Genomic DNA, 24,916 nt, shown 5'->3' on the forward strand with positions numbered 1-24,916 from the left:
TGCCCCAAGTATTTGGCGGAGAAGAAGGATGGCAAAGTGAAAGGTATATTTGATATACATGTTATTGATGTGTACCTTACTAATGCTCGCAGTAGTGCCTGGGTATTTGATACTGGTTCAGTTGCTAACATTTGCAACTCAAAACAGGGGCTACGGATTAAGCGAAGATTGGCTAAGGACGAGGTGATCGCCGTCGGCACGCTACCTCTACATCTACCTTCGGGATTAGTTTTAGACCTGAATAATTGTTATTTGGTGCCAGCGTTGAGCATGAACATTATATCTGGATCTTGTTTAATGCAGGAAGGTTATTCATTTAAATCAAAGAATAATGGTTGTTCTATTTATATGAGTAGTATCTTTTATGGTGATGCACCCTTTATGAGTGGTCTATTTTTACTAAATCTTGATAGTAGTGAAACACATGTTCATAGTATTGAAGCTGTAACATCCCAAATTTCCAATTTGGAGTGTTATGCATTAGATCATCATTGCATATCATATTTTATTGCATTTTGGTTTGATCCTAGAAATTCTACACAACTCAAGGACCCACAGAGAGAGTTGGGGATTTCGTTATTTTTCATATTTGAGTTCTCTCAAATCTTGAAAAGAGGATCATTTGATTTTAATTATTTTCTCTTCATAAATTTCTTTTATGAAAATAAAGAGAGGGGATAAAATGACTTTCCCAAAATAAAGAAATATTGGATATTTAATATTAAAATCAAATAGGATTTTATTCGGAATTTTATTGCTATTTTTTTGAAATTAAGAAAAATATGCGTTTTTCAAAATTGCATTTTAGGCCCAAATAAATGTTCACCTTGTCCGTTAGATTTTTAGAGGACGGGGAAAATTAATTTCAGGATTTCTTGGAGTCCGTTTAGTATTTCTTTTCTTTCTTTTTCTGCACGTCGGAATATTTAAATAAAAGGAAACCGACTCTGGGCCGTAACCGACTGGGACTCTGCCCGGCCAGCCTTTAAAGCCCGAGGAGCTGAGCCACGCAGCCCACCGCTCCGCCCAGCCAAACCCTAGCACGCTGCCGCCTTGCCTCGCCGCCGTTGCCGCTGACGAGCCGCTGCCTCGCCTCGCCACCGCCGGACCCCGCCGAACCCAAGGTAGATGCCGCCGGGTTTTTTAGAAACCGACCAGTTTTTTAAATATAAACCCTAGTTTCGGTTTTTTATTTTAAATCGGTTTAGATCGGGTTTTTTCGGTTCGGTTAAATACCGGACATTCGTCTGTATGTTCGTTTTAACGAACGGTTTTCGCCCGTGAGCCACAGACAGCGAACGTTCGTTCGTTAGCCTGTTCGTCAGTTTTTCTTTTTCTCGGATTTTTTGCTATTATTTTCGATCGCGATTTCTGATCCGATATTCATTTTAGTTTAACTTTTCGCTCGTTAGTCAGAATTAGGCGATTCAAGCGCCTAGATCTTCGTCTCGAAGCCCTCTTTCTATTTGACCAACTTGAACAAGATGTTGAAACAGTAAAATTTGACTTTAGTTCAGATTAGTAATCGGATCTTGTTTCTTTCGCAATTTGTGTTTCGTTGCTTCGTTCGATTTGATTCTTTTTGCAAACCGGATTTCTTAAGTTGAACTTTCTGGTTAGATTTTCTTATTTGAGTTTTACCCGTGCTTCTAGTTGAGTGCTTATTGTATGCTTGTTTGTTTGCGATAGAGTACCCGGAGTGCGAAGCGTGCTACTACGAGTCTCTAGGTTTTGCGGATCATCAGCAAGGCAAGTAACACTTTGATCATACTTCTTTACTACCCAGTCTTATTGCATTAGATTCAATCCTCAAACACTTGCATGATTAGGATCTGATTAAATTGTGGGTTTTGGGAAGTAGATGGGGTAGTACCTATGCACCTGTTTTAATATCAAACCCTCGGGGGTTACCTCTACGTTGCCTATATTGCTATGCTATGCTCGTATATGTGGATTGGGTTTGAGAGTATTCATGACAGATGTGAGCTTGTTAACTAATGGTTCAACTTAAGATGGCAACTTAAATACACATCTGGGTGGATTGCTTGTGGACACCTGGAGTACCCAGTGTTTTCCTAGGATATCTCGGAGGACCCATGTGATCATCTTACGGCCCGCCACCTAGGCTCAAAGGGATCATAAGATTATTCATGCTAGAAACTTCCATGTGCAGCCACAAGCTATTATGGGCTCTAGCATAGTTGAGTAAGTTGTGTGAAGCTCTTGAAGAGGTAGACTAGCAGATGTAGTGGGTTGTAGGTGGTATAGTCTACCCAGAGTAGAGAGTTAATGCTTCAGAAAGACTGTGTCTCGAATCTCTGACCATGGATGTATTTGAGTCTTATGGGGAAAAGTGTGCAAACCTCTGCAGAGTGTATAAACTAATCATGGTTAGTCGTGTCCCAGGTTATGGACATCTTGAGTATCTGGTTCTTGGATTATCATGGTTGATCTCATCCCTCTTAATTTAAATTGATTGGGATTAATTATGATGTTTAATTGGGATTGAGTTGGAGGAACCTTCTCAATGTTTAACAACTACCATGATAGTTAGATAAAATTTATTCCTTTGTTGTAGGGAAATTTGGCTTTTCGCAAAAACATGTTAACCATTCAACCTACACCAGCCAAATATGCATGTAGTGATAGCATTTGTTTTGTTCATTGTTCTCTTGTGTTACCTTGCCAGCATATTCCATATGCTGACCCGTTTGGGGTTGCAATGTTTATGTTGTAGACTTTTCAGACGACGATTAAGGAGCCATAGGTCATTGTCTTTCACTCAGTGATGTCGTTGGAGTTGATGGACTCGCTTTATCTTCCAAGCCTTTCGTTGTTATCGATTTAGATGGCCTTAAGCCATATTTATTATTTTTGTTCTCTTTTGAGACATTCGATGTAATAAGTGTGTGATTACTACTCTGTTATAAATCCTCAACTACTGTGCGTGTCAGCATTACCGATCCAGGGATGACACTGATGCACAGCGATCGGACTGTTTGAGGTCTGGTCGCTACAAGATGGTATCAGAGCACACATTGACTGTAGGTCACGACCACTAAGCTAAAACCCTAGATCACTACTCTCTTCTCATTTCTAACTCTTCTCCCTTTTCTACTCTTTAGGACAGACATGAGGAACAAGTTTGCACAACCGGATGAAGACACACCCTTTGGACGACACTTAAAGGAAGTCACTAAATACCTGAACATTGGAATACCAAGCTTCACCGGGACCTACAATGCCACTTTACCATAAGAGGAGCGCTGGATGATCCAAGTTCAAATTCTAGGAAGGACGTTCATGCCAGTCACTGAGCCCATAGAGTTTTCCTTTGATGCACCCACCTGGAGTCTAGGCAAGAGTATGGCAGCCCACATCACCATGGGACGCATTGGAGAAGTTTACCACAAGGATCTCAAGGATACTATCTACCAGATTTGTGGGCGCCGAGATGATCAATGGGAGATGATCAGCACCAGGAAGGATAGATCAATTGCCGCTTTCATCCAGGAGTTAAACCAGCACATTCATCGCCAGGAGAACCAGATGTGCGCAGGCATGATAGATCTGAAGAAGGCAACGACAAGGATCACGGAGCTTGAAGAGGAACTCAAGGCTACTCGCAAAGATTTTTAGGAGGAAATCGTCGTACTAGTGGAGAAGAATGATGATCTAACACGTTAGTTAGGAGTATTCATGGGAGACCCCGCGCCAGGAGGAGAAGATGACGATTCCACCTGCCCGGAGAACTACATCATCATCAATGACACCGACTCGGACCCCAACGATAGCGATGATGACTTTGTTGATGAAGCTGGAGCAGATATTATGGAGTCTTCTACCGATCAATTTTTTTAGTCGACCACCATAACAGTAGTAGTATTCCCCCATGTAAATAGTATAGTCCAAGCACTTTTATAACGATAGTTAGACCGATTGTATGCCCTTGTTTGAATTGATTGAAGTGATATGATTGTGTTTGTCTCATGTGCATATGGGTAGTGTTTCCCCCCCCTAGACTCCATTCTACTCTGTTTTCTCATCTTTTCTAAACCCATCAGATGCCTCTGAGATGCGACAATGGATTTGCCTTCCCACCGGAGCTCACTTAGTTGATCCAGCAGCAGAATGCATTGATGCAGATACTAGTCCAGAATCAGAATCAGGGGAACAACAACAATAACAACAACCCACCACCACCACCTGTTGATCACTTAGCCCGTTTTCTAAGGCTGAATCCGCCGGTGTTCTCCAGTAGCACCGAGACGATAGTCACAGATGATTGGCTCTGCAAGATTGGAAGGGAGTCGACCACTGCAGGATGCACAGATGCGGAAAGAGTGTGTTTTGCCTCACATCAGCTTGATGGACCCGCAGCAGCATGGTGGGAGAATTACACTGTCACCTATCCCATCGACATTGTTACGTGGGACTAGTTTCAGTAGGCCTTTCGCACAGCCCATGTATCAACAGGAGCTATGTCCATGAAGAAGCATGAGTTTCGCAACTTACGCCAAGGAGGACGCACTGTTTGCCAGTATGTGGATGACTTTAGCAAGCTAGCACGTTATGCCCCAGATGATGTTGCTACAGATGCAGCTAAACAAGATAAGTTTCTGGAAGGACTGAATGATGAGCTGAGCATGCAGTTGATGGTAGCAACTTTTAATGACTACCAACAGTTGGTAGATAGAGCTCTCATGATTGAAGGGAAGCAGCAGCAGATTGAAAACCGTAAGAGGAAGTATGGACACGGGAAGTATAATTTTGGAGCTCAGCAGAGACCCCGTTTTACCCCAAACTCGGGAGGAACCCTCAAACATAACCATGGAGGTCACAACCACAATGGAGGGGTTGCGCACAACCATAGTGGCCCCAGTAATGAAAATGGTAATGGAGGAAGCAATGGCCAGAATCATACCAACCCTGCAATGCCCGCCAAGAAGGATCTAAGTCACATTACTTGTTTCAAGTGCGGGGAGAATGGACATTATGCCAAAGAATGTTCTAAAGAAAACAATGGAAATGGCAATGGAAGCTCTGGGAAGAAGCCCAACCCTTTCAACAGGGGACAAGTGAAACACGTTAGCGTGGAGGAGATTGAAGCACAACCCGATGCAGTAATAGGTAAGTTTATGATTAAGTCATTTACTGCAATCGTTCTTTTTGGTACTGGTGCATCGCATTCATGCATATCAAGGGGATTTGTGGATAAGTTTAGACTGACAACCAAAACCCTTAGGACACCCATGTTAGTAACCTTGCCAGGAGCAGAGTATATGGCTAGCCTTTGGTGTGATCGGTTACCATTAAGGATTGGTAACTATCTATTTCCCTCGGACCTAATAGTATTGGAGTCACGAGGACTGGATCTGGTATTAGGCATGGATTGGTTATCGAAGTATGAATGGAACATTGACTGCGCCAGTAAGTCGATTTTGCTTACCACCCCAGAAGGAAGAAGGATCAAGTATGTATCCCGGCATGTGCCGAATAGGACTCAAGTAAATTCCTTATCAGGAGTTGTACAGGAGGAAGTACCAGTGGTGAAGGATTTCCCGGATGTATTTCCAGAGGAGTTGCCAGGCATGCCGTCGGATAGAGACATTGCGTTTTTGATTGAGCTTTTGACAGGCACAGGGCCAATCTCTAAGAGACCGTACAGGATGCCCGCAAAGGATTTAGAGGAAATTAAGAAGAAGATTAAGGAGTTACTGGATAAAGGTTATATTCGCCGAAGCTCGTCACCTTGGGGATCACCAGTACTTCTAGTGGAGAAGAAGGATGGATCGTTGAGGATGGTTGTTGATTATCGAGGATTGAATGAGGTGACGATCAAGAATAAGTACCCACTGCCGATGATCAATGATTTGTTTGACCAGCTGCAAGGAGCTAAGGTGTTTTCCAAGATCGATCTGCGATCAGGGTACCACCAGTTGAATATTCAAGAGCAGGATATACCTAAGACAGCTTTTACCACAAGGTACGGGCTATATGAGTATACTGTTATGTCATTTGATCTGACTAACGCACCTGCGTATTTCATGAACATGATGAACAAGGTTTTTATGGAGTTTTTGGATAAGTTCGTCGTGGTGTTCATTGATGATATTCTGGTCTACTCAAAGAATGAAGAGGAACATAAGGAGCATTTGCGTTTGGTACTTGGGAAGCTCAGAGAACACCAGTTATATGCCAAGTTCAGCAAGTGTGAGTTTTGGTTGAAGGAAGTTGGATTCCTCGGACATGTTATATCCGGAGAAGGAATAGCAGTAGACCCTGTCAAGGTTGTCACCGTGACAAATTGGGAAGCCCCACGTCAGTTGGAGAGATCCGGAGTTTTCTTGGACTCGCAGGATACTACCGGAGGTTCATTGACAATTTCTCAAAGATTGCAAAGCCCATGACGGAGTTGTTGAAGAAGGACACTAAGTTCAAATGGACTGAGGAATGTGAGGCCAGTTTTCAGGAATTGAAGAAACGCTTGGTTACAGCTCCAGTGTTGATTCTTCCAGATCAACGCAAGGATTACCAGGTGTATTGCGATGCTTCTCAACGAGGACTTGGAGCAGTGCTTATGCAGGAAGGAAGAGTTGTTTCATATGCCTCACGACAGCTCAAACCCCATGAGTTGAATTATCCTACCCATGATTTGGAGTTAGCAGCCGTAGTGCATGCGTTGAAGACATGGAGACATTTTCTCATCAGAAACCATTGTGAGGTGTGGACGGATCACAAGAGTTTGAAGTATATCTTCACGCAGAAGGAGTTGAATCTCAGACAGAGGAAATGATTGGAGCTCATTAAGGATTATGGTATGAAGTTGCATTATCATCCCGGAAACGCTAACATAGTAGCCGATGCGTTAAGCCGCAAGAGCCGTGTCAATACACTCATGACCGGAGAGTTACCCAAGGAGTTAGCGGAGGATCTTCGTGAGCTATGTTTGGAAATAGTTCCGAGGGGTTATGTAGCAGCATTGGAGATTCAGTCTACTTTGATGGATAATATCAGAGAAGCTCAGAAGACGGACAAGGAGATTGCTGAGATAAAAGAGAGGATGAGCAAAGGAAAAGCTAAAGGATTTCGTGAGGATGAGCACGATACCCTATGGTTTGAAGACCGCGTATATGTGTCAAATGATCCGGAGATCGGGAAGTTGATTCTGCAAGAGGCCCACAATTCGTCGTATTTGATTCACCCAGGAAATACCAAGATGTATCTGGATTTGAAGGATAGTTTCTGGTGGACCGGGATGAAGAAGGATATTGCAAAATATGTAGCAGTTTGTGATGTATGTCAGAGAGTGAAGGCAGAACATCATAAGCCAGCGGGATTGTTACAGCCATTGCCGATACCCGAATGGAAGTGGGATAAACTAGGCATGGACTTTATCACGGGATTGCCCAGGACAAAAATAAAAACTGACGAACAGGCTAACGAACGAGCGTTCGCTGTCTGTGGCTAACGGGCAAAAACCGTTCGTTAAAATGAACGTACGGACGAACGTCCGCTATTTAACCGAACCGAAAAAAACCGATCTAAATTGATTTTAAAAAACCAAAATTAGGGTTTATATAGAAAACCGGCCAGTTTCTAAAAAAACAGGCGGCGTCTACCTCGGGTCCGGCAGGGTCCGACGGCGAGGCGAGGCGGCGGCGGGGCAAGGCGGCGGCGGCGAGGCGAGGCGGCGTGCTAGGGTTCGGCGGGGCGGAGCGGTGGGTTGCGGGGCTCGGCTCCTCGGGCTTTAAAGGCCGGCCGGGCGGAGTCCCGGTCGGTTACGGCCGAGAGTCGGTTTCCTTTTTAAAAAAATATTCCGACATGCAGAAAAAGAAAGAAAAGAAGTACTAAACGGACTCCAAAAAATCCTGAAATCAATTTCCCCGTCCTCTAAAAATCTAACGGACAAGGTGAACATTTATTTGGTCCTAAAATGCAATTTTGAAAAACGCATATTTTTCCTAATTCAAATAAAATAGCAATAAAACTCTGAATAAAATCCTATTTGATTTTAATATTAAATCTCCAATATTTCTTTATTTTGGGAAAGTCATTTTATCCCCTCTCTTTATTTTCATAAAAGAAATATATGAAGAGAAAATAATTAAAATCAAACGATCCTCTTTTCAAGATTTGAGAGAACTCAAATATGAAAATAACGAAATCCCCAACTCTCTCCGTGGAACCTTGAGTTGCAATGATGATCTAATGCATAACATTCCAAATTAGAAATTTGGGATGTCACAAAAGCCAAAAGATGCAGAGTTGATAATGATAGCGCAACTTATTTGTGGCACTGTCGTTTAGGTCATATTGGTGTAAAGCGCATGAAGAAACTCCATTCTGATGGATTTCTGGAATCACTTGATTATGAATCCCTTGGTATTTGCGAACCATGCCTCATGGGCAAGATGACTAAAACTCCATTCTCCGGAACAATGGAGCGAGCAACAGAGTTATTGGAAATCACACGTACTGATGTGTGTGGTCCAATGAACATTGAAGCTCGCGGCGGATATCGTTATTTTCTCACCTTCATAGATGATTTGAGCAGATATGGGTATATCTACTTGATGAAACGTAAGTCTAAAACATTTGAAAAGTTCAAAGAATTTCAGAGTAAAGTGGAAAATCATCGTAACAAGAAAATCAAGTTTCTACGATCTGATCGTGGAGGTGAGTATTTGAGTTATGAGTTTGGACTTCATTTGGAACAATGTGGAATAGTTTCGCAACTCACACCACCTGGAACACCACAACGTAATGGTGTGTCCGAATGTCGTAACCGCACTTTATTAGATATGGTGCGATCTATGATATCTCTCACTGATTTACCGTTATCGTTTTGGGGTTATGATTTAGAGACGGCTGCATTCACGTTAAATAGGGTACCATATAAATCTGTCAAGATGACACCTTATGAACTATGGTTTGGCAAGAAACCCAAGTTGTCGTTTCTTAAAGTTTGGGCTTCGATGCTTATATGAAAAACCTTCAACCTGATAAGCTCAAACCCAAATCGGAGAAATGTGTGTTCATGGGATACCCAAAGGAGACTGTTGGGTACACCTTCTATCACAGATCCGAAGGCAAGATATTCATTGCTAAGAATGGATCCTTTCTAGAGAAGGAGTTTCTCTCGAAAGAAGTGAATGGGAGGAAAGTAGAACTTGACGAGGTAATTGTACCTTCTCCCTTATTGGAAAGTAGTTCATCACTGAAATCAGTTCTAGTGATTCCTACACCAGTAAGTGAGGAAGCTAATGATGATGATCATGAAACTTCTGATCAAGTTACTACCGGACCTCGTAGGTCAACCAGAGTAAGATCCGCACCAGAGTGGTACGGTAATCCTGTTCTGGAATTCATGTTACTTAACCATGACAAACCTAGAACTACGAGGAAGCGATGATGAGCCCAGATTCCGCAAAATGGCTTGAGGCCATGAAATCTGAGATGGGATCCATGTATGAGAACAAAGTATGGACTTTGGTTGACTTGCCGGAATATCGGCAGGCCATAGAGAATAAATGGATCTTCAAGAAGAAGACTGACGCTGACGGTAATGTTACTGTCTACAAAGCTCAACTTGTTGCAAAAGGTTTTTGACAAGTTCAAGGAGTTGACTACAATGAGACCTTCTCGCTCGTAGCGATGCTTAAGTCCGTCCGAATCATGTTAGCAATAGCCGCATTTTATGATTATGAAATTTGGCAAATGGATGTCAACACTGCATTCCTTAATGGATACCTTAAAGAAAAGTTGTATATGATGCAACCAAAAGGTTTTGTCGATCAAAAAGGTGCTAACAAAGTGTGCAATCTCCAGTGATCCATTTATGGACTGGTGCAAGCCTCTAGGAGTTGGAATATACGCTTTGATAGTGTGATCAAAGCATATGGTTTTGTACAGACTTTTGGAGGATCTAGTATTTACAAGAAAGTGAGTGGGAGCTCCGTAGCATTTCTGATATTATATGTAGATGACATATTGTTGATCGGAAATGATACTGAATTTCTGAATAGCATAAAAGGATACTTGAATAAGAATTTTTCAATTAAAGACCTCGATGAAGCTGCTTATATATTGGGCATCAAGATCTATAGAGATAGATCAAGATGCTTGATTGGACTTTCACAAAGCACATACCTTGATAAAGTTTTGAACAAGTTCAAAATGGATCAGTCAAAGAAAGGGTTCTTGCCTGTATTACAAGGTGTGAAGTTGAGTCAGACTCAATATTCGACCACTGCAGAAGATAGAGAGAAAATGAAAGGTGTTCCCTATGCTTCAGCCATAGGCTCTATCATGTATGCAATGTTATGTACCAGACCTGATGTGTGCCTTGATATAAGTTTAGCAGGGAGGTACCAAAGTAATCCAGGAGTGGATCACTGTACAGCGGTCAAGAACATCCTGAAATACTTGAAAAGGACTAAGGATATGTTTCTCGTATATGGAGGTGACAAAGAGCTCGTCGTAAATGGTTACGTCGATGCAAGCTTTGACACTGATCCAGATGACTCTAAGTCACAAATCGGATACGTGTTTTTATTGAATGGTGGAGCTGTCAGTTGGTGCAGTTCCAAGCAGAGCATCATGGTGGGATCTATGTGTGAAGTAGAATACATAACTGCTTCAGAAGCAGCAAATGAAGGAGTCTGGACGAAGGAGTTCATATCCGATCTAGGTGTCGTACCTAGTGCATCAGGTCCAATGAAAATCTTTTGTGGCAATACTGGTGCAATTGCCTTGGCAAAGGAATCCAGATTTCACAAGAGAACCAAGCACATCAACAGACGCTTCAATTCCATCCGCGGTCAAGTCAAGGAGGGAGACATAGAGATTTGCAAGATACATACGGATCTGAATGTTGCAGACCCATTGACTAAGCCTCTTTCAAGAGCAAAACATGATCAGCACCAAGACTCCATGGGTGTTAGAATCATTACAGTGTAATCAAGACTATTGACTCTAATGCAAGTGGGAGACTGAAGGAAATATGCCCTAGAGGCAATAATAAAGTTGTTATTTATATTTCCTTGTATCATGATAAATGTTTATTATTCATGCTAGAATTTTATTAACCGGAAACTTGGTACATGTGTGAATACATAGACAAGCAGAGTGTCACTAGTTTGCCTCCACTTGACTAGCTCGTTGAATTAATGATGGTTATGTTTCCAAACCATGGACATGAGTTGTCATTTGATTAATGGGATCACATCATTAGAGAATGATGTGATTGACTTGACCCATCCGTTAGCTTATCACGATGATCGTTTAGTTTGTCGTTATTGCTTTCTCCATAACTATACATGTTCCTACGACTATGAGATAATGCAACTCCAGAATACTGGAGGAACACTTTGTGTGCTACCAAACGCACAACGTAACTGGGTGATTATAAAGGTGCTCTACAGGTGTCTCCGATGGTGTTTGTTGAGTTGGCATGGATCAAGATTAGGATTTGTCACTCCGATTGTCAGAGAGGTATCTCTGGGCCCTCTCGGTAATGTACATCACTATAAGCCTTGCAAGCAATGTAGCTAATGAGTTAGTTACGGGATGTAGCATTACGGAACGAGTAATGAGACTTGCCGGTAACGAGATTGAACTAGGTATTGAGATACCGACGACTGAATCTCGGGCAAGTAACATATCGATGACAAAGGGAACAATACATATCGTTATGCGGTTTGACCGATAAAGATCTTCATAGAATATGTAGGAACCAATATGAGCATCCAGGTTCTGCTATTGGTTATTGACCAGAGAAATGTCTCGTTCATGTCTACATAGTTCTCGAACCCATTGGGTCCGCACGCTTAATGTTCGGTGACGATCGGTATTATGAGTTTATGTGTTTTGATGTAGAGAAGCTAGTTCGGAGTCTCGGATTTAATCACGGACATGACGAGGAGTCTCAAAATGGTCGGGACATAAAGATCGATATATTGGACGACTATGTTTGGACATCGGAAGGGTTCCGAGTGAAGTTCGGGCATATACCGAAGTACCGGGGGTTACTGGAACACCCCGGGGAGTTTAATGGGCCTTATGGGCCTTAGTGGAAAGAGAGGAGGGGCTGCCAGGGCAGGCCGCGCGCCCCTCCCCCTCTGGTCCGAATTGGACTAGGAAGGGGGGGTGCCCCCCTTTCCTTCTCCCTCTTTCCTCCTTCCTTCTCCTACTCCTACTACATGGAAAGGGGGAAATCCTACTCCCGGTGGGAGTAGGACTCCCCATGGGGCGCACCATAGGAGGGCCGGCCTTCCCCCTCCTCCACTCCTTTATATACAGGGGAGGGGGCACCCCATAGACACACAAGTTGATCATTGATCTTTAGCCGTGTGCGGTGCCCCCCTCCACCATAATCCACCTTGGTAATATCGTAGCGGTGCTTAGGTGAAGCCATGTTCCGGTAGCAACATCATCACCGTCATCACGCCATCGTGCTGATGAAGCTCTCCCTTGAAGCTCTACTGGATCGTGAGTTCGCGGGACGTCACTGAGCCGAACGTGTGCAGATCGCGGAGGTGTCGTATCTTCGGTACTAGATCGGTCGATCGTGAAGACGTATGACTACATCAACTGCGTTGTCATAATGCTTCCGCTTACGATCTACGAGGGTACGTAGATGATACTCTCCCCTCTCGTTGCTATTCATCACCATGATCCTGCGTGTGCGTAGGAGATTTTTTGAAATTACTGCGTTCCCCAACATGAGCATTGTATTGCAACATCTTCAATTCTTCCGCGGATGCTTCACGATCCGGTTGTCTTCCATCCTTGAAGTATTCATCTTGCAATCCAATACACACAATAGCCCAAACGGTGGGGTTATGACCAAGAATATGCATTTTCATCTTATGCTTCCAACTAGCAAAATTAGTACCATCAAAGTAAGGACCTCTACGGTGGTAATTTCCCGCGCTAGACGCCATACTCTCCTAGGTTGTGAAAGCAAGGCTATGATCACCAAAGCTATGGAAATCAAGGAAAAGGAGATCAAAGCTCTGATACCACTTGTAGGATCGAAAGTAGGTTTAAAGGGGGTGATTAGACTAATTGACCAAATAAAAATGTAACCTTTTCCCAATTTTAAGTGTTGGCGGATTTTAGCAACTTAGCACAAGTCAAGCAATCAACCTACACATGCAATTCTAAGAGTGTAGTAGCGGAAAGTAAAACATTGCATATGAAGGTAAAGGGGGGTTTGGAGAAGGCAAATGCAATGTAGACATGGTGATTTTTCGCGTGGTTCCGATAGGTGGTCCTATTGTACGTCCACATTGATGGAGACTTCAACCCACGAAGGGTAACAGTTGCCCGAGTCCACAGAGGGCTCCTGATACGTCTCCAACGTATCTATAATTTTTGATTGTTCCATGCTATAATATTATCAACCTTGGATGTTTTATATGCATTTATATGCTATTTTATATGATTTTTGGGACTAACCTATTAACCTAGAGCCTAGTGCCAGTTTCTGTTTTTTCCTTGTTTTTGAGTATCGCAGAAGGAGTTTATTTTTGGACCAGAACAAGGCCAGGAAGTAAAAGAATTGGCCCAGAAGAGTCTCGGGCTGCCCACGAGGGTGGGGGGCACGCCCCCCCCCCCTGGGCGCGCCTCCCTGCCTCGTGGACAGCCCGGTGACCCCCCTTGACTTGTTCCCGACTCCAACACCTATTATATAACCCAAAACTTCCAGAACGAAACCTAGATCGGGATTTCCACCGCCAGAAGCCTCCGTAGCCACCGAAAACCAATCTAGACCCGTTCCTGCACCCTGCTGGAGGGGGGAATCCCTCTTCGGTGGCCATCTTCATCATCCCGGTGCTCTCCATGACGAGGAGGGAGTAGTTCACCCTCGGGGCTGAGGGTATGTACTAGTAGCTATGTGTTTGATCTCTCTCTCTCTCGTGTTCTTGAGGTGGTACGATCTTGATGTATCGCGAGCTTTGCTATTATAGTTGGATCTTATGATGCTTTTCCCCCTCTACTCTCTTGTAATGGATTGAGTTTTCCCTTTGAAGTTATCTTATCGGATTGAGCCTTTAAGCATTTGAGAACACTTGATGTATGTATTGCATGTGCTTATCTGTGGTGACAATGGGGTATCACGTGATCTACTTGATGTATGTTTTCATGATCAACTTGTGAGTTCCATGACCTCATGAACTTATGCGTAGGGGTTGGCACACGTTTTCGTCTTGACTCTCCGGTAGAAACTTTGGGGCACTCTTTGAAGTTCTTTGTGTTGGTTGAATAGATGAATATGAGATTGTGTGATGCATATCGTATAATCATACCCACGGATACTTGATGTGACATTGGAGTATCTAGGTGACATTAGGGTTTTGGTTGATTTGTGCCTTAAGGTGTTATTCTAGTATGAACTCTAGGATAGATTGAACGGGAAGAATAGCTTCGTGTTATTTTACAACGGACTCTTGAATAGATCGATCAGAAAGGATAACTTTGAGGTGGTTTCGTACCCTACAATAATCTCTTCGTTTGTTCTCCACTATTAGTGACTTTGGAGTGACTCTTTGTTGCTTGTTGAGGGATAGTTATATGATCCAATTATGTTATTATTGTTGAGAGAACTTGCATTAGTGAAAGTATGAACCCTAGGCCTTGTTCCAACACATTGCAATACCGTTTACGCTCACTTTTATCATTAGTTACCTTGCTGTTTTTATATTTTTAGATTACAAAAACATATATCTACCATCCATATTGCACTTGTATCACCATCTCTTCGCCGAACTAGTGCACCTATACAATTTACCATTGTATTGGGTGTGTTGGGGACACAAGAGACTCTTTGTTATTTGATTGCAGGGTTGCTTGAGAGAGACCATCTTCATCCTAAGCCTCCCACGGATTGATAAACCTTAGGTCATCCACTTGAGGGAAATTTGCTACTGTCATACAAACCTTTGCACTTGGAGGCCCAACAACGTCTACAAGAAGAAGGTTGTGTAGTAGACATCAAGCTCTTTTCTGGCGCCGTTGCCGGGGAGGTTAGCGCTTGAAGGTATATGTTTAGATCTTGCAATAGAATCTTTTTGTTTCTTGTTTTATCACTAGTTTAGTCTATAAAAGAAAACTACAGAAGATGGAATTGAGGGTACCTCATATGCTTCATCTTTTTAATATCTTTCATGAAAATAAGGATTTCGATAATTGTAATGTTGTTAGTATGAACTCTTTGAATATCCATAGTACTAATGATGATTGCACTAGTCATGATGAAAATATCTATTATAAGCATGTCAATTTTTGTGGAGTGCATAGAGTTTGCAAGCACACACCAAATAGGAAAGATAGATTTTGCAAGAGGCATAAGTATTTGGAAACTAAATGGTCTCAAGAAAGACTAGATGATTGTGCTGAAAGATTCAATATTTATCGCCATCCTTGTGAACTTTGCAATGAACATGGTCATTTAAAGCTCCAATGCTATTTGTTTCATGATCAAATCGTGTCCAAAAATTGTGATAACTTGATTACCCTTGAGCGTCATAAAGAGCTTAGTCTTCTTTCGGGGTATGAAGAAATGAAACGTATAACTGAGGGTATTCCAAAATTCAATCTTGATAGATTTCTTGATTTTGATCTAGAAGAAATTTTTATGTATTGTGCGGTGAATTGCATTGAAAATCCTTATATTGCCAATTACATAAAGACAAGAAAACAAATAGAAGATGAAGAGAATACTAATGAAAGGGAAGAGACTTCCCAATATTCTCCTATTATTTCTTATGATGAATCAGGTAACGAGGAGGAGCCTTCTATCCACACATGATGTGAATAAGAAAAAGAAAAGACGGAGAAGAAAAGGTAATAAGGTAATCCTCCCAAATGATGTTGCTCCTATTACTCGTTGTGATGATGATAATTGTTATATTATTGGTGCTATCCATACTATTAATGATGAGAGTGATTATGCTTATGATATGAAAAAGGCCCAAGCTTGGGGATGCTATGTTTTATGAGAATGACATGTTTGAGAATGTATTTTCTGCAATTATTGTTTGTCCCAAGCTTGGGGATGCTATGTTTGATGAAGATGATATTTTTAGTCTCCCGAGTTTTGATGAGCAAATTTATTATGATGATAGCATGCCTCCTATGTATGATGGTTATATTGATGAAAGTGGGTTTGGAAGAGTGTCAACTTTAGGAAGTAATGATCCCACTATTTTTGAGGATGTTGAATCTTATTTTGACAATTATGAAAGTGGATTTGGAGAGGTCATGACTTTATTTAGTAATGATTCCACTATCTTGGAAGAGGTTTCAATCGATTATGATGAGAACAAAGTTGCTACTTATGATAATTATTGTGATGATACATATGCTATAAAAATTAGTGATGATTATATTAAAACTTGTCATGATTTTGATTACCCTTTTTCTTAACATTACACTTTTAATGTGGGAACAATTTATAGTATTCGAGTCTCTTATGATACTCCCACTATTCCGAATGAGAAGAATTTTGCTTGTGTGGAGAGTAATAAAATCTCTATGATTGTAGATCATGAAAAGAATGATTTATGTGATGGTTATATTGTTTAATTCATTCATGATGCTACTGAAAATTATTATGAGGGAGGAATATATGCTTGTAGGAGTTGCAATAGTATCAAGTTTCCTCTCTATGTGTTGAAAATCTTGAAAATTTGCTTATTCTGCCTTCCTATGCTAGTTGATCATTGTTCCCATAAGTTGTTTGCTCACAAAATCCCTATGCATAGGAAGTGGGTTAGACTTAAATTTTATAGTCATATTCTTCATGATTCTCTCTTTATGTTTCAATTCTTATCTTTTATGTGAGCATCATTGAAATCATCATGCCTAGCTAGGGGCGTTAAACGATAGCGCTTGTTGGGAGGCAACCAATTTTATTTTTTGTTCCTTGATTTTTTATTATGTTTAGTAATAAATAATTCATCTAGACTCTGTTTAGATGTGGTTTTATGTTTTAATTAGTGTTTGTGCCAAGTAGAACATTTGGGAAGACTTGGGTGAAGTCTTTGCTATCTTGCTGTAAAAAACAGAAACTTTAGTGCTCACGAGATTAGCTGCCATTGTTTACTGGAGAGTGCGATTAAGTTGATTCTTTTTGGATATGACTAATAGACAAATTCCTCAGGTCCACTAATTTATTTTAAAAAAATTGGGGTTCCAGAAGTATACGTTTGATACAGATTACTACAGACTGTTCTGTTTTTGACAGATTCTGTTTTCATTGTGTTGTTTGCTTATTCTGATGAATCTATGAGTGGTATCGGAGGGTATGAACCATAGATAAGTTAGAATACAGTAGATATTACACCAATATGAATTTAGAATGATTTCACAACAGTACCTAAGTGGTGATTTATTTTCTTATACTAACGGAGCTTACGAGTTTTCTGTTAAGTTTTGTGTTGTGAAATTTTCAAGTTTTGGGTAAATATTCGATGGACTATGGAATAAGGAGTGGCAAGAGCCTAATATGGGGGATGCCCAAGGCACCCCAAGGTAATATTCAAGGACAACCAAGAGCCTAATCTTGGGGATGCCCCTGAAGGCATCCCCTCTTTCGTCTTCGTTCATCGGTAACTTTACTTGGAGCTATATTTTTATTCACCACATGATATGTGTTTTGCTTGGAGCGTCATTTTATTTTATTTTGTTTTGCTTGCTGTTTGAATAAATTACCAAGATCTGAAATTCTTAAATTTTAGAGAATCTTCATATAGTTACATAATTATTCGACTACTCATTGATCTTCACTTATATCTTTCGGAGTAGTTTGTCATTTGCTCTAGTGCTTCACTTATATCCTTTTAGAGCACGACGGTAGTTTTATTTTGAAGAAATAGATGAACTCTCATGCTTAACTTATATTATTTTGAGAGTCTTTTAGAACAGCATGGTAATTTTCTTTGGTTATGAAACTAGTCCTAATATGATAGGCATCCAAGATGGGTATAATAAAAAATTTCATATAAAGTGCATTGAATACTATGAGAAGTTTGATACTTGATGATTGTTTTGAGATATGAAGATGGTGATATTAGATTCATGCTAGTCGAGTAGTTGTGGATTTGAGAGATACTTGTGTTAAAGTTTGTGATTCCTGTAGCATGCACGTATGGTGAACCGTTATGTGATGAAGTCGGAGCATGAATTATTTTTTGATTGTCTTCCTTATGAGTGGCGGTCGGGGACGAGCGATGGTATTTTCCTACCAATCTATCCCCCTAGGAGCATGCGCATAGTACTTTGTTTCGATAACTAATAGATTTTTGCAATAAGTATGTGAGTTCTTTATGACTAATGTTGAGTCCATGGATTATACACACTCTCACCCTTCCACCATTGCTAGCCTCTCTAGTACCACGCAACTTTCGCTGGTACCATAAACCCACCATTTCCCTTCCTCAAAACAGCCACCATACCTACCTATTATGGCATTTCCATACCCATTCCGAGATATATTGTCATGCAACTTTCCACCGTTCCGTTTATTATGACACGCTCCAGCATTGTCATATTGCTTTGCATGATCATGTAGTTGACATCGTATTTGTGGCAAAGCCACCATTCATAATTCTTTCATACCTGTCACTCTTGATTCATTGCACATCCCGGTACACCGCTGGAGGCATTCATATAGATTCATATTTTGTTCTAAGTATCGAGTTGTAATTCTTGAGTTGTAAGTAAATAAAAGTGTGATGATCATCATTATTAGAGCATTGTCCAAGTGAGGAAAGCATGATGGAGACTATGATTCCCCCACAAGTCGAGATGAGACTCCGGACGAAAAATTAAAAAAAAAGAGAAAGAGGCCAAAAAAAGAGAAGGCCCAACAAAACAAAAAAACAAAAAAATGAGAGAAAAAGAGAGAAGGGACAATGCTACTATCCTTTTACCACACTTGTGCTTCAAAGTAGCACCCTGATCTTCATGATAGAGAGTCTCCTATGTTGTCACTTTCATATACTAGCGAGAATCTTTCATTATAGAACTTGGCTTTTATATTCCAATGATAGGCTTCCTCAAAATGCCCTAGGTCTTCATGAGCAAGCGAGTTGGATGCACACCCACTTAGTTTCTTTTTGAGCTTTTGTACACTTATAGCTCTAGTGCATCTGTTGCATGGCAACCCCTACTCACTCACATTGATATCTATTGATGGGCATCTCCATAGCCCGTTGATACTCCTAGTTGATGTGAGACTATCTTCTCCTTTTTGTCTTCTCCATAACCACCATTCTATTCCACCTATAGTGCTATGTCCATGGCTCACGCTCATGTATTGCGTGAAGATTGATGAAGTTTGAGAACATAAAAAGTATGAAACAATTGCTTGGCATTTCATCGGGGTTGTGCATGATTTAAATATTATGTGTGATGAAGATAGAGCATAGCTAGACTATATGATTTTGTAGGGATATCTTTCTTTGGCCATGTTTTTTTGAGAAGACATGATTACTTTGTTAGTATGCTTGCAGTATTATTATTTTTATGTCAATATTAAACTTTTGTCTTTAATCTTATGGACCTGAATATTATTGCCACAATAGAGAGAATTACATGGATAAATATGTTAGGTAGCATTCCACATCAAAAATTCCGTTTTTATCGTTTACCTACTCGAGGACGAGCAGGAATTAAGCTTGGGGATGCCTGATACGTCTCCAACGTATCTATAATTTTTTATTGTTCCATGCTATTATATTATCAACCTTGGATGTTTTATATGCATTTATATGCTATTTTATATGATTTTTGGGACTAACCTATTAACCTAGAGCCCTGTGCCAGTTTCTGTTTTTTCCTTGTTTTTGAGTATCGCAGAAAAGGAAAACCAAATGGAGTCCAATTGACCTGAAACTTGACGGAGCTTATTTTTGGACCAGAAGAAGGCCGGGAAGTAAAAGAATTGGGCCAGAAGAGTCTCGAGCTGCCCACGAGGGTGGGGGGCATGCCCACCCCCCCTGGGCGCGCCTCCCTGCCTCGTGGGCAGCCCGGAGACCCCCCCTGACTTGTTCCCGACTCCAACGCCTCTTATATAACCCAAAACTTCCAGAAAGAAACCTAAATCGGGAGTTCTGCCGCTAGAAGCCTCCGTAGCCACCGAAAACCAATCTAGACCCGTTCCGGCACCCTGCCGGAGGGGGTAATCCCTCTCTGGTGGCCATCTTCATCATCCCGGCTATGTACCAATAGCTATGTGTTTGATCTCTCTCTCTCGTGTTCTTGAGGTGGTACGATCTTGATGTATCGCGAGCTTTGCTATTATAGTTCGATCTTATGATGCTTTCCCCCCTCTACTCTCTTGTAATGGATTGAGTTTTCCCTTTGAAGTTATCTTATCGGATTGAGTCTTTAAGGATTTGAGAACACTTGATGTATGTCTTGCATGTGCTTATATGTGGTGACAATGGGATATCACATGATCTACTTGATGTATGTGTTTGGTGATCAACTTGCGAGTTCCGTGACCTCGTGAACTTATGCATAGGGGTTGGCACACGTTTTCGTCTTGACTCTCCGGTAGAAACTTTGGGGCACTCTTTGAAGTTCTTTGTGTTGGTTGAATAGAGGAATCTGATATTGTGTGATGCATATCGTATAATCATACCCACGGATACTTGAGGTGACATTGGAGTATCTAGGTGACATTAGGGTTTTGGTTGATTTGTGTCTTAAGGTGTTATTCTAGTACGAACTCTAGATAGATTGAACGGAAAGAATAGCTTCGTGTTATTTTACTACGGACTCTTGAATAGATCAATCAGAAAGGATAACTTTGAGGTGGTTTCGTACCCTACAATAATCTCTTCGTTTGTTCTCTACTATTAGTGACTTTGGAGTGACTCTTTGTTGCATGTTGAGGGATAGTTATATGATCCAATTATGTTATTGTTGTTGGGAGAACTTGCATTAGTGAAAGTATGAACCCTAGGCCTTGTTTCAACTCATTGCAATACCGTTTACGCTCACTTTTATCATTAGTTACCTTGCTGTTTTTGTATTTTCAGATTACAAAAACCTATATCTACCATCCATATTGCACGTGCATCACCATCTCTTCGCCGAACTAGTCAACCTATACAATTTACCATTGTATTGGGTGTGTTGGGGACACAAGAGACTCTTTGTTATTTGATTGCAGGGTTGCTTGAGAGAGATCATCTTCATCCTACGCCTCCCACGGATTGATAAACCTTAGGTCAGGAAATTTGCTACTGTCCTATAAACCTCTGCACTTGGAGGCCCAACAACGTCTACAAGAAGAAGGTTGTGTAGTAGACATCAGCTCCACCCACGAAGTGTCCACAAAGAATCAACCTTGTCTATCCCACCATGGCCATCGTCCATGAAGGACTTGCCTCACTCGGGTAGATCTTCACGAAGTAGGCGATCTCCTTGCCCTTACAAACTTCTTGGTTCAACTCCACAATCTTGTCGGAGGCTCCCAAGCGACACCTAACCAATCTAGGAGACACCACTCTCCAAAAGGTACTAGATGGTGTGTTGATGATGAAATCCTTGCTCTTGTGCTTCAAATGATAGTCTCCCCAACACTCAACTCTCTCAAACTGATTTGGCTATGGTGGAAAGAAAATTTGAGTGGAAAGCAACTTGGGGAAGGCTAGAGATCAAGATTCTTGTGGTTGGATTGGAATGTCTTGGTCTCAACACATGAGTAGGTGGTTCTTTCTCAAAAAATGAGTAGTGGAAGTGTAGGCATGTTCCGATGGCTCTCTCTCAAATGGAGAAGGGGTGGAGGGGTATATATAGCCTCCACACAAAATCCAACCATTACACACATTTGACCCAACTCGGTCAGACCGAATAGGAGAACTCAGTGAGACCGATTCAGTTCAAAATGTGAACAATAGTAATCTCGGTGGGACCGACAAGATCAACTCGGTGGGACCGATGTGCTAGGGCTTGGGGAAAACATCAACTCGGTGGCACCGATTGCATCAACTCGATTAGACCGAAGTGAAGCAATAAGGCAACAGAGAGGATGTTAAGCAAACTCGGTGGGACCGGTTGCACATTTTGGTGAGACCGAAATAATTACAACAGGCAATAGAGAGTTTGCAAGGCCATCTCAGTGAGACCGAGATCTGTATCGGTGTGACCGAATTATCTAGGGTTTCTGGCAGTGGCTATGTAAACTGAACTCGGTGGTGCCGGATAGATCATTTCGGTGGGGCCGATTTTTACTTGGAGTTTTGGACATATGTGGAAATGAGAAAGTGGCTGAGGGTTTTTCGAGCAATATCACTAAGCACTTTGAGCAAGTAGACCATTAATCAACACCTCATCTCCTTTTAATTGTATTGGCTTTCATATGGACTCAATGTGATCTTGGATCACGAAAATAGAAATGAAGAGTCTTGAGCTTTTGCCAGTCTTTGTCCTTAGCATTTTGAGGGGTCCACATCTCTAGTCCATGCCATGCCGATCATTGAACTTTCTGAAATATTTAACTTGAATAGATATTTGTTCAATGAGCTATGTGTTGTTATGAATTACCAAAACCACTTGGGGATTAGTTGCACTTTCAACAACCTACAAAGAAAAAAATGCAATGACTTCTATCCCAAGTATGCTACATATATGTATGGTGTTCCAGTGAGTCTTCCCACGATGATCCAAGATGATCTAGTATGGCTATTTGATATGCAATGTGGTATGATGCTCTGGCTCTTGCTTAAAAGCTCTTCGCTTATCTTTCTTTTGCTTAAAAGCTTTTCTTTCTTGCTATTTTGATATCTTCTTTGGTCACGTATGCAAACTTTTTGAACCAAGGTAGCAATGATGTCTATATGGGAACAATCTTGTGACACAAGAGATGATATGATGATACCAAGATGAGGTATGTATGCAATGGAAGGTGCCAAATCAATGATCATTAAAGTGCACAAGTAACATCGCCCGGCAATACTCAAATGGGTAGCCTCGATAGGAAAGTGACACAAAATGGGCTTGGGGTTAACAATGCAATGGTAAGGGAGAGTATACGAAGGTGTCATCGAGGTTACTGCCCTTGCTTATGGTTGATGGTGTCACGAAGGAAAGGTGGTTGTTGTCGATGACGAATCTGTGGCGAAGATGAGCGGCGGTGATGTTGGTGTCGAACTGTCCCTAAGTAGTTGAAACACATTACAAAACGGAAACCGCAACTCAAATTCGCAAAACAAACATGTCAAAATTGACGGAGGTGCTAGCGGATAAGTGGTGGTGGTTGCGGAAAGCGGTGGTTGTATGCGGAAGTAATGGTGGAAACCCGGTCAAAATTGGCAAAATTGGGCGAAATGGGAAGTGGTGGAGGTGTTTTCGTCTGCCAGGCGTCGGATGTCCGGGCGTCGGGCCGGATGTCCGAGGGCCATGGGCTAGATGTCTAGGGCGCCAAATCCGTGGACGAACGAGATGAACTCGATGGGAAAAAGAAAATTCAGGCAAAATTCTGAAGGAAATATGCCCTAGAGGCAATAATGAAGTTGTTATTTATATTTCCTTATATCATGATAAATGTTTATTATTCATGCTAGAATTGTATTAACCGGAAACTTAGTACATGTGTGAATACATAGATAAACAGGGTGTCCCTAGTATGCCTCTATTTGACTAGCTCATTAATCAAAGATGGTTAAGTTTCCTGACCATAGACATGTGTTGTCATTTGATGAACGGGATCACATCATTACAGAATGATGTGATGACAAGACCCATCTGTTATCTTAGCATAATGATCGTTTAGTTTTATTGCTATTGCTTTCGTCATGACTTATACATGTTCCTCTGACTATGAGATTATGCAACTCCCGAATACCAGAGGAACACCTTGTGTTCTATCAAACATCACAACATAACTGGGTGATTATAAAGATGCTCCATAGGTGTCTCTGATGGTGTTTGTTGAGTTGGCATAGATCGAGATTAGGATTTGTCACTCCATGAATTGAGGAGGCATCTCTGGGCCCTCTCGGTAATGCACATCACTATGAACCTTGCAAGCAATGTGACTAATGAGTTAGTTACGAGATGATGCATTACGGAAGGAGTAAAGAGAATTGCCGGTAAAGAGATTGAACTAGGTATGATGATACCAACGATCGAATCTTGGGCAAGTAAAATACCGATGACATAGGGAATGATGTATGTTGTTATGCGGTTTGACCGATAAAGATCTTCGTAGAATATGTAGGAACCTGTGGGGACCCCGACTCATAAGTCGTGATCACCGAATGCACGTGTACAGTGATCCCAGAGATCAATGCTCACTAAACACGCAGAAGCTGAATAACAAGAGTCTTACATCCATACATACCGTCTTACACAAATTATGACCATTATGGTCAAGTCTTACATTGATAAAGCCTTAAGGGCTGAACATCAAATGAAACACCAGCAGCGGAAATCTTCATCGATGAGTAGAGCCCATGCCATTTGCCTTAACCCTATAGGCATTCTGACTAGGAAACGTCCTAGTTCGCATGTTCGTCTCCAAAGGACTCTTCTTCGAACTCCGGTTCTTCCATGCCTGGCCAATTAAATAACCAGTGGCGAGCCAAGGAGTACTTTGAATGTACTCGCAAGCAACCCATGTTTTGGCTCAAGATACAACAATGCATGACATAGGGAAATTTTTGCAGAAAGCTGATTTTGTCGTGTTATGACATGTTCAATAACTGGTAAACCATGCATCGCATGGATTCAAGTAACCATAGGGGCTGGTTACAGATATCAACATAAAGGGAGAGGGCTCCAACCCAACTCATTCATGTCAAGTCCTTTGACTTGACCCAAGAAGTACTTCCCACACACATTGGTTTGTAAACAAGTGGACGTAGCCCAAGAGCGGTTACCCAACTGTCCTTGA

This window comes from Triticum urartu, chromosome 7 (assembly GCF_003073215.2).
Source record: "Triticum urartu cultivar G1812 chromosome 7, Tu2.1, whole genome shotgun sequence".
Classification (NCBI taxonomy): domain Eukaryota; kingdom Viridiplantae; phylum Streptophyta; class Magnoliopsida; order Poales; family Poaceae; genus Triticum; species Triticum urartu.